Source organism: Heterodontus francisci, unplaced genomic scaffold, assembly GCF_036365525.1.
Source record: "Heterodontus francisci isolate sHetFra1 unplaced genomic scaffold, sHetFra1.hap1 HAP1_SCAFFOLD_250, whole genome shotgun sequence".
NCBI classification, from domain to species: domain Eukaryota; kingdom Metazoa; phylum Chordata; class Chondrichthyes; order Heterodontiformes; family Heterodontidae; genus Heterodontus; species Heterodontus francisci.
This window is the reverse complement of record NW_027142149.1, coordinates 28,645-38,192: the sequence shown is the minus strand read 5'-3', so window position 1 is coordinate 38,192 and position 9,548 is coordinate 28,645.

Here is a 9,548-nt window from a genome sequence, read left to right as displayed (position 1 = left end):
TTCTGAGATTTTCAGAGAGTTTCAGAGAGTTTCAGAGAGTGTCAGAGAGAGTCAGAGAGTGACAGAGAGTGTCAGAGAATGTCAGAGAGTTTCTGAGAGTTTTTGAGTGTTTCAGAGAGTGTCACAGAGTTTCAGAGAGTGTTACAGAGTGTCAGACAGTTTCAGAGAGTTTCCGAGAGTTTCTGAGAGTGTCAGAGAGTTTCAGAGATTTTCAGAGAGTGTCACAGAGTGTCAGAGAGTTTCAGAGAGCTTCAGAGAGTGCCAGAGAGTGTCAGAGAGTTTCAGAGAGTGTCAGACAGTGCCTGAGAGTGTGAGAGAGTGTCAAAGAGTTTCAGAGAGTGTCAGTGAGTGTCAGAGAGTGTCAGTGAGTTTCAGAGAGTGTCAGAGAGTGTAAAAGAGTTTCAGAGAGTATCAGAGAGTTTCAGAGAGTTTCAGAAAGTTTCTGAGAGTGCCAGAGAGTTTCTGAGAGTTTCTGAGTGTGTCGGAGAGTGTCAGAGAGTTTCAGGGAGTGTCACAAAGTGTCAGAGAGTGTCAGAGACTGTCAGAGAGTTTCAGAGAGTGTCAGAGAGTGTCAGAGAGTTTCAGAGAGATTCCGAGAGTTTCACAGCGTGTCAGAGAGTGTCAGAGTGTGTTTGAGAGTTTCAGAGAGTTTCTGACAGTGTCAAAGAGTTTCAGAGAGTGCCAGAGAGTTTCTGAGAGTTTCTGAGTGTGTCGGAGAGTGTCAGAGAGTTTCAGGGAGTGTCACAAAGTGTCAGAGAGTGTCAGAGAGTGTCAGAGAGTTTCACAGCGTGTCAGAGAGTGTCAGAGTGTGTCTGAGAGTTTCAGAGAGTTTCTGAGAGTGTCAAAGAGTTTCAGAGAGTGTCAGAGAGTTTCAGAGAGTGTCAGAGAGAGTCAGAAAGCTTCAGAGAATGTCAGAGAGTTTCAGAGAGTTTCAGAGAGCTTCAGAGCGTGTCAGAGAGTGTCAGATAGTGACAGAGAGTTTCAATGAGTGTCAGAGAGCGTCAAAGAGTTTCAGAGATTGTCAGAGAGTGTCAGAGAGTTTCAGACAGTTTCAGAGAATGGAGGAGAGTTTCTGAGAGTATCTGTGAGTGTAAGAGAGTGTCAGAGGTTTCTGAGAGTTTCTGAGTGTGTCAGAGAGTGTCACAGAGTGTCAGAGGCTGTCAGAGAGTGTCAGAGAGTTTCAAAGAGTTTCACAGATTGTCAGAGAGTGTCCGAGAGTGTCAGAGAGTTTCAGAGAGTGTCAGAGAAGGTCAGAGAGTTTCAGAGAGATTCCGAGAGTTTCATAGCGTGTCAGAGAGTTTCAGAGAGCCTCAGAGAGTGTCAGAGAGTGTCAGATAGTGACAGAGAGTTTCAATGAGTGTCAGAGAGTTTTTGAGTGTGTCAGAGAGTGTCACAGAGTGTCAGAGGCTGTCAGAGAGTGTCAGAGAGTTTCAAAGAGTTTCACAGAGTTTCAGAGAGTGTCAGAGAATGTCGGAGAGTTTCTGAGAGTATCTGTGAGTGTCAGAGAGTGTCAGAGAGTTTCACAGTGTGTCACAGAGAGTCAGAGAGTGTCAGAGAGTTTCAGAGAGAGTCAGATAGTGTCAGAGAGTGTCAGAGCTTTAGAGAGCTTCAGAGAGTGTCAGAGAGCGTCAGAGAGTTTCAGACAGTGTCAGAGAGTGTCAGAGAGTGTCAGAGAGTTTCAGAGAGTGTCAGAGAATTTCAGAGAGTGTCTGTGAGTGTCGGAGAGTGGCAGAGAGTTTCTGAGAGTGGCAGAGATTTTCGGAGAGTATCAGAGAGTGTCAAAGAGTTTCAGTGAGTATCAGAAAGTGTCAGAGAGTTTCAGAGAGTTTCAGAGAATGTAGGAGAGTTTCTGAGAGTATCTGTGAGTGTAAGAGAGTGTCAGAGGGTTCTAAGAGTTTCTGCGTGTGTCAGAGGGTGTCACAGAGTGTCAGAGACTGTGAGAGAGAGTCAGAGAGTTTCAGAGAGATGCTGAGAGTTTCGCAGCGTGTCAGAGAATTTCAGAGAGCTTCAGAGAGTGTCAGAGTGTGTCTGAGAGTTTCAGAGAGTGTCTGAGAGTGTCAGAGTATTTCAGAGACTGTCAGAGAGTTTCAGAGAGTGTCAGAGATTGTCAGAGAGTGTCAGAGAGCTTCAGAGAATTTCAGAGATTTTCTGAGAGTTTCTGAGATTTTCAGAGAGTTTCAGAGAGTTTCCGAGAGTGTCAGAGAGAGTCAGAGAGTGAAAGAGAGTGTCAGAGAATGTCAGAGAGTTTCTGAGAGTTTTTGAGTGTTTCAGAGAGTGTCACAAAGTTTCAGAGAGTGTTACAGAGTGTCAGACAGTTTCAGAGAGTTTCCGAGAGTTTCTGAGAGTGTCAGAGAGTTTCAGAGATTTTCAGAGAGTGTCACAGAGTGTCAGAGAGTTTCAGAGAGCTTCAGAGAGTGCCAGAGAGTGTCAGAGATTTTCAGAGAGTTTCAGAGAGTGTCAGACAGTGCCTGAGAGTGTGAGAGAGTGTCAAAGAGTTTCAGAGAGTGTCAGTGAGTGTCTGAGAGTGTCAGAGTATTTCAGAGACTGTCAGAGAGTGTCAGAGAGTGTCAGAGATTGTCAGAGAGTGTCAGAGAGTTTCAGAGAATTTCAGAGATTTTCTGAGAGTTTCTGAGATTTTCAGAGAGTTTCAGAGAGTTTCAGAGAGTGTCAGAGAGAGTCAGAGAGTGACAGAGAGTGTCAGAGAATGTCAGAGAGTTTCTGAGAGTTTTTGAGTGTTTCAGAGAGTGTCACAGAGTTTCAGAGAGTGTTACAGAGTGTCAGACAGTTTCAGAGAGTTTCCGAGAGTTTCTGAGAGTGTCAGAGAGTTTCAGAGATTTTCAGAGAGTGTCACAGAGTGTCAGAGAGTTTCAGAGAGCTTCAGAGAGTGCCAGAGAGTGTCAGAGATTTTCAGAGAGTTTCAGAGAGTGTCAGACAGTGCCTGAGAGTGTGAGAGAGTGTCAAAGAGTTTCAGAGAGTGTCAGTGAGTGTCAGAGAGTGTCAGTGAGTTTCAGAGAGTGTCAGAGAGTGTAAAAGAGTTTCAGAGAGTATCAGAGAGTTTCAGAGAGTTTCAGAAAGTTTCTGAGAGTGCCAGAGAGTGTCAGAGAGTTTCAGGGAGTGTCACAAAGTGTCAGAGAGTGTCAGAGAGTGTCAGAGAGTTTCACAGCGTGTCAGAGAGTGTCAGAGTGTGTCTGAGAGTTTCAGAGAGTTTCTGAGAGTGTCAAAGAGTTTCAGAGAGTGTCAGAGAGTTTCAGAGAGTGTCAGAGAGAGTCAGAAAGCTTCAGAGAATGTCAGAGAGTTTCAGAGAGTTTCAGAGAGCTTCAGAGAGTGTCAGAGAGTGTCAGATAGTGACAGAGAGTTTCAATGAGTGTCAGAGAGTGTCAAAGAGTTTCAGAGATTGTCAGAGAGTGTCAGAGAGTTTCAGACAGTTTCAGAAAATGGAGGAGAGTTTCTGAGAGTATCTGTGAGTGTAAGAGAGTGTCAGAGGTTTCTGAGAGTTACTGAGTGTGTCAGAGAGTGTCACAGAGTGTCAGAGGCTGTCAGAGAGTGTCAGAGAGTTTCAAAGAGTTTCACAGATTGTCAGAGAGTGTCCGAGAGTGTCAGAGAGTTTCAGAGAGTGTCAGAGAGGGTCAGAGAGTTTCAGAGAGATTCCGAGAGTTTCATAGCGTGTCAGAGAGTTTCAGAGAGCCTCAGAGAGTGTCAGAGAGTGTCAGATAGTGACAGAGAGTTTCAATGAGTGTCAGAGAGTTTCTGAGTGTGTCAGAGAGTGTCACAGAGTGTCAGAGGCTGTCAGAGAGTGTCAGAGAGTTTCAAAGAGTTTCACAGAGTTTCAGAGAGTGTCCGAGAGTGTCAGAGAGTGTCAGAGAATGTCGGAGAGTTTCTGAGAGTATCTGTGAGTGTCAGAGAGTGTCAGAGAGTTTCACAGTGTGTCACAGAGAGTCAGAGAGTGTCAGAGAGTTTCAGAGAGAGTCAGATAGTGTCAGAGAGTGTCAGAGAGTTTTAGAGAGTGTCAGAGAGTGTCAGAGAGTTTCAGACAGTGTCAGAGAGTGTCAGAGAGTGTCAGAGAGTTTCAGAGAGTTTCAATGAGTGTCAGAGAGCGTCAAAGAGTTTCAGAGATTGTCAGAGAGTGTCAGAGAGTTTCAGACAGTTTCAGAGAATGGAGGAGAGTTTCTGAGAGTATCTGTGAGTGTAAGAGAGTGTCAGAGGTTTCTGAGAGTTTCTGAGTGTGTCAGAGAGTGTCACAGAGTGTCAGAGGCTGTCAGAGAGTGTCAGAGAGTTTCAAAGAGTTTCACAGATTGTCAGAGAGTGTCCGAGAGTGTCAGAGAGTTTCAGAGAGTGTCAGAGAAGGTCAGAGAGTTTCAGAGAGATTCCGAGAGTTTCATAGCGTGTCAGAGAGTTTCAGAGAGCCTCAGAGAGTGTCAGAGAGTGTCAGATAGTGACAGAGAGTTTCAATGAGTGTCAGAGAGTTTTTGAGTGTGTCAGAGAGTGTCACAGAGTGTCAGAGGCTGTCAGAGAGTGTCAGAGAGTTTCAAAGAGTTTCACAGAGTTTCAGAGAGTGTCAGAGAATGTCGGAGAGTTTCTGAGAGTATCTGTGAGTGTCAGAGAGTGTCAGAGAGTTTCACAGTGTGTCACAGAGAGTCAGAGAGTGTCAGAGAGTTTCAGAGAGAGTCAGATAGTGTCAGAGAGTGTCAGAGCTTTAGAGAGCTTCAGAGAGTGTCAGAGAGCGTCAGAGAGTTTCAGACAGTGTCAGAGAGTGTCAGAGAGTGTCAGAGAGTTTCAGAGAGTGTCAGAGAATTTCAGAGAGTGTCTGTGAGTGTCGGAGAGTGGCAGAGAGTTTCTGAGAGTGGCAGAGATTTTCGGAGAGTATCAGAGAGTGTCAAAGAGTTTCAGTGAGTATCAGAAAGTGTCAGAGAGTTTCAGAGAGTTTCAGAGAATGTAGGAGAGTTTCTGAGAGTATCTGTGAGTGTAAGAGAGTGTCAGAGGGTTCTAAGAGTTTCTGCGTGTGTCAGAGGGTGTCACAGAGTGTCAGAGACTGTGAGAGAGAGTCAGAGAGTTTCAACGAGTTTCACAGAGTGTCAGAGAGTGTCAGAGAGTTTCAGAGAGATGCTGAGAGTTTCGCAGCGTGTCAGAGAATTTCAGAGAGCTTCAGAGAGTGTCAGAGTGTGTCTGAGAGTTTCAGAGAGTGTCTGAGAGTGTCAGAGTATTTCAGAGACTGTCAGAGAGTTTCAGAGAGTGTCAGAGATTGTCAGAGAGTGTCAGAGAGCTTCAGAGAATTTCAGAGATTTTCTGAGAGTTTCTGAGATTTTCAGAGAGTTTCAGAGAGTTTCCGAGAGTGTCAGAGAGAGTCAGAGAGTGAAAGAGAGTGTCAGAGAATGTCAGAGAGTTTCTGAGAGTTTTTGAGTGTTTCAGAGAGTGTCACAAAGTTTCAGAGAGTGTTACAGAGTGTCAGACAGTTTCAGAGAGTTTCCGAGAGTTTCTGAGAGTGTCAGAGAGTTTCAGAGATTTTCAGAGAGTGTCACAGAGTGTCAGAGAGTTTCAGAGAGCTTCAGAGAGTGCCAGAGAGTGTCAGAGATTTTCAGAGAGTTTCAGAGAGTGTCAGACAGTGCCTGAGAGTGTGAGAGAGTGTCAAAGAGTTTCAGAGAGTGTCAGTGAGTGTCTGAGAGTGTCAGAGTATTTCAGAGACTGTCAGAGAGTGTCAGAGAGTGTCAGAGATTGTCAGAGAGTGTCAGAGAGTTTCAGAGAATTTCAGAGATTTTCTGAGAGTTTCTGAGATTTTCAGAGAGTTTCAGAGAGTTTCAGAGAGTGTCAGAGAGAGTCAGAGAGTGACAGAGAGTGTCAGAGAATGTCAGAGAGTTTCTGAGAGTTTTTGAGTGTTTCAGAGAGTGTCACAGAGTTTCAGAGAGTGTTACAGAGTGTCAGACAGTTTCAGAGAGTTTCCGAGAGTTTCTGAGAGTGTCAGAGAGTTTCAGAGATTTTCAGAGAGTGTCACAGAGTGTCAGAGAGTTTCAGAGAGCTTCAGAGAGTGCCAGAGAGTGTCAGAGATTTTCAGAGAGTTTCAGAGAGTGTCAGACAGTGCCTGAGAGTGTGAGAGAGTGTCAAAGAGTTTCAGAGAGTGTCAGTGAGTGTCAGAGAGTGTCAGTGAGTTTCAGAGAGTGTCAGAGAGTGTAAAAGAGTTTCAGAGAGTATCAGAGAGTTTCAGAGAGTTTCAGAAAGTTTCTGAGAGTGCCAGAGAGTGTCAGAGAGTTTCAGGGAGTGTCACAAAGTGTCAGAGAGTGTCAGAGAGTGTCAGAGAGTTTCACAGCGTGTCAGAGAGTGTCAGAGTGTGTCTGAGAGTTTCAGAGAGTTTCTGAGAGTGTCAAAGAGTTTCAGAGAGTGTCAGAGAGTTTCAGAGAGTGTCAGAGAGAGTCAGAAAGCTTCAGAGAATGTCAGAGAGTTTCAGAGAGTTTCAGAGAGCTTCAGAGAGTGTCAGAGAGTGTCAGATAGTGACAGAGAGTTTCAATGAGTGTCAGAGAGTGTCAAAGAGTTTCAGAGATTGTCAGAGAGTGTCAGAGAGTTTCAGACAGTTTCAGAAAATGGAGGAGAGTTTCTGAGAGTATCTGTGAGTGTAAGAGAGTGTCAGAGGTTTCTGAGAGTTACTGAGTGTGTCAGAGAGTGTCACAGAGTGTCAGAGGCTGTCAGAGAGTGTCAGAGAGTTTCAAAGAGTTTCACAGATTGTCAGAGAGTGTCCGAGAGTGTCAGAGAGTTTCAGAGAGTGTCAGAGAGGGTCAGAGAGTTTCAGAGAGATTCCGAGAGTTTCATAGCGTGTCAGAGAGTTTCAGAGAGCCTCAGAGAGTGTCAGAGAGTGTCAGATAGTGACAGAGAGTTTCAATGAGTGTCAGAGAGTTTCTGAGTGTGTCAGAGAGTGTCACAGAGTGTCAGAGGCTGTCAGAGAGTGTCAGAGAGTTTCAAAGAGTTTCACAGAGTTTCAGAGAGTGTCCGAGAGTGTCAGAGAGTGTCAGAGAATGTCGGAGAGTTTCTGAGAGTATCTGTGAGTGTCAGAGAGTGTCAGAGAGTTTCACAGTGTGTCACAGAGAGTCAGAGAGTGTCAGAGAGTTTCAGAGAGAGTCAGATAGTGTCAGAGAGTGTCAGAGAGTTTTAGAGAGTGTCAGAGAGTGTCAGAGAGTTTCAGACAGTGTCAGAGAGTGTCAGAGAGTGTCAGAGAGTTTCAGAGAGTGTCAGAGAATTTCAGAGAGTGTCTGTGAGTGTCGGAGAGTGGCAGAGAGTTTCTGAGAGTGGCAGAGATTTTCGGAGAGTATCAGAGAGTGTCAAAGAGTTTCAGTGAGTATCAGAGAGTGTCAGAGAGTTTCAGAGAGTTTCAGAGAATGTAGGAGAGTTTCTGAGAGTATCTGTGAGTGTAAGAGAGTGTCAGAGGGTTCTGAGAGTTTCTGCGTGTGTCAGAGGGTGTCACAGAGTGTCAGAGACTGTGAGAGAGAGTCAGAGAGTTTCAACGAGTTTCACAGAGTGTCAGAGAGTGTCAGAGAGTTTCAGAGAGATGCTGAGAGTTTCACAGCGTGTCAGAGAATTTCAGAGAGCTTCAGAGAGTGTCAGAGTGTGTCTGAGAGTTTCAGAGAGTGTCAGAGAGTGTCAAAGAGTTTCAGAGAATGTCTGAGAGTGTCAGAGAGTTTCAGAGAGTTTCAGAGAGTTTCAGAGAGTGTCAGAGAGTGTCAGAGAGTTTCAGAGAGTGTCAGAGAGTTTCAGAGAGTGTCTGTGCGTGTCAGAGAGAGCCAGAGAGTTTCTGAGAGTTTCTGAGTTTGTCAGAGAGTGTCAGAGAGTGCCAGAGAGTTTCAGAGAGTGTCACAGACTGTCGGAGAGTGTCAGAGAGATTGCAGAGAGTGTCAGAGAGTGTCAGAGAGCTTCAGAGAATGTCAGAGAGTTTCAGAGAGTGTCAGAGAGTGTCAAAGAGTTTCAGAGAGTTTCAGAGTGTGTCAGAGGGTTTCAGAGTGTTTCAGAGAGTGTCTGAGAGTGTCAGAGTATTTCAGAGACTGTCAGAGAGTGTCAGAGAGTGTCAGAGATTTTCAGAGAGTTTCAGAGAGTGTCAGACAGTGCCTGAGAGTGTGAGAGAGTGTCAAAGAGTTTCAGAGAGTGTCAGTGAGTGTCAGAGAGTTTCAGAGAGATTCTGAGAGTTTCACAGCGTGTCAGAGAGTGTCAGAGTGTGTTTGAGAGTTTCAGAGAGTTTCTGAGAGTGTCAAAGAGTTTCAGAGAGTGTCTGAGAGTTTCAGAGAGTGTCACAGACTGTCAGAGAGTGCCAGAGAGTTTCTGAGAGTTTCTGAGTGTGTCGGAGAGTGTCAGAGAGTTTCAGGGAGTGTCACAAAGTGTCAGAGAGTGTCAGAGAGTGTCAGAGAGTTTCACAGCGTGTCAGAGAGTGTCAGAGTGTGTCTGAGAGTTTCAGAGAGTTTCTGAGAGTGTCAAAGAGTTTCAGAGAGTGTCAGAGAGTTTCAGAGAGTGTCAGAGAGAGTCAGAAAGCTTCAGAGAATGTCAGAGAGTTTCAGAGAGTTTCAGAGAGCTTCAGAGAGTGTCAGATAGTGACAGAGAGTTTCAATGAGTGTCAGAGAGTGTCAAAGAGTTTCAGAGATTGTCAGAGAGTATCAGAGAGTTTCAGACAGTTTCAGAGAATGGAGGAGAGTTTCTGAGAGTATCTGTGAGTGTAAGAGAGTGTCAGAGGTTTCTGAGAGTTTCTGAGTGTGTCAGAGAGTGTCACAGAGTGTCAGAGGCTGTCAGAGAGTGTCAGAGAGTTTCAAAGAGTTTCACAGATTGTCAGAGAGTGTCCGAGAGTGTCAGAGAGTTTCAGAGAGTGTCAGAGAAGGTCAGAGAGTTTCAGAGAGATTCCGAGAGTTTCATAGCGTGTCAGAGAGTTTCAGAGAGCCTCAGAGAGTGTCAGAGAGTGTCAGATAGTGACAGAGAGTTTCAATGAGTGTCAGAGCGTTTTTGAGTGTGTCAGAGAGTGTCACAGAGTGTCAGAGGCTGTCAGAGAGTGTCAGTGAGTTTCAAATAGTTTCACAGAGTTTCAGAGAGTGTCCGAGAGTGTCAGAGAGTGTCAGAGAATGTCGGAGAGTTTCTGAGAGTATCTGTGAGTGTCAGAGAGTGTCAGAGAGTTTCACAGTGTGTCACAGAGAGTCAGAGAGTGTCAGAGAGTTTCAGAGAGAGTCAGATAGTGTCAGAGAGTGTCAGAGTTTTAGAGAGTGTCAGAGAGTGTCAGAGAGTGTCAGAGAGTTTCAGACAGTGTCAGAGAGTGTCAGAGAGTGTCAGAGAGTTTCAGAGAGTGTCAGAGAATTTCAGAGAGTGTCTGTGAGTGTCGGAGAGTGGCAGAGAGTTTCTGAGAGTGGCAGAGATTTTCGGAGAGTATCAGAGAGTGTCAAAGAGTTTCAGTGAGTATCAGAGAGTGTCAGAGAGTTTCAGAGAGTTTCAGAGAATGTAGGAGAGTTTCTGAGAGTATCTGTGAGTGTAAGAGAGTGTCAGAGGGTTCTGAGAGTTTCTGCGTGTGTCAGAGGGTGTCACAGAGTGTCAGAGACTGT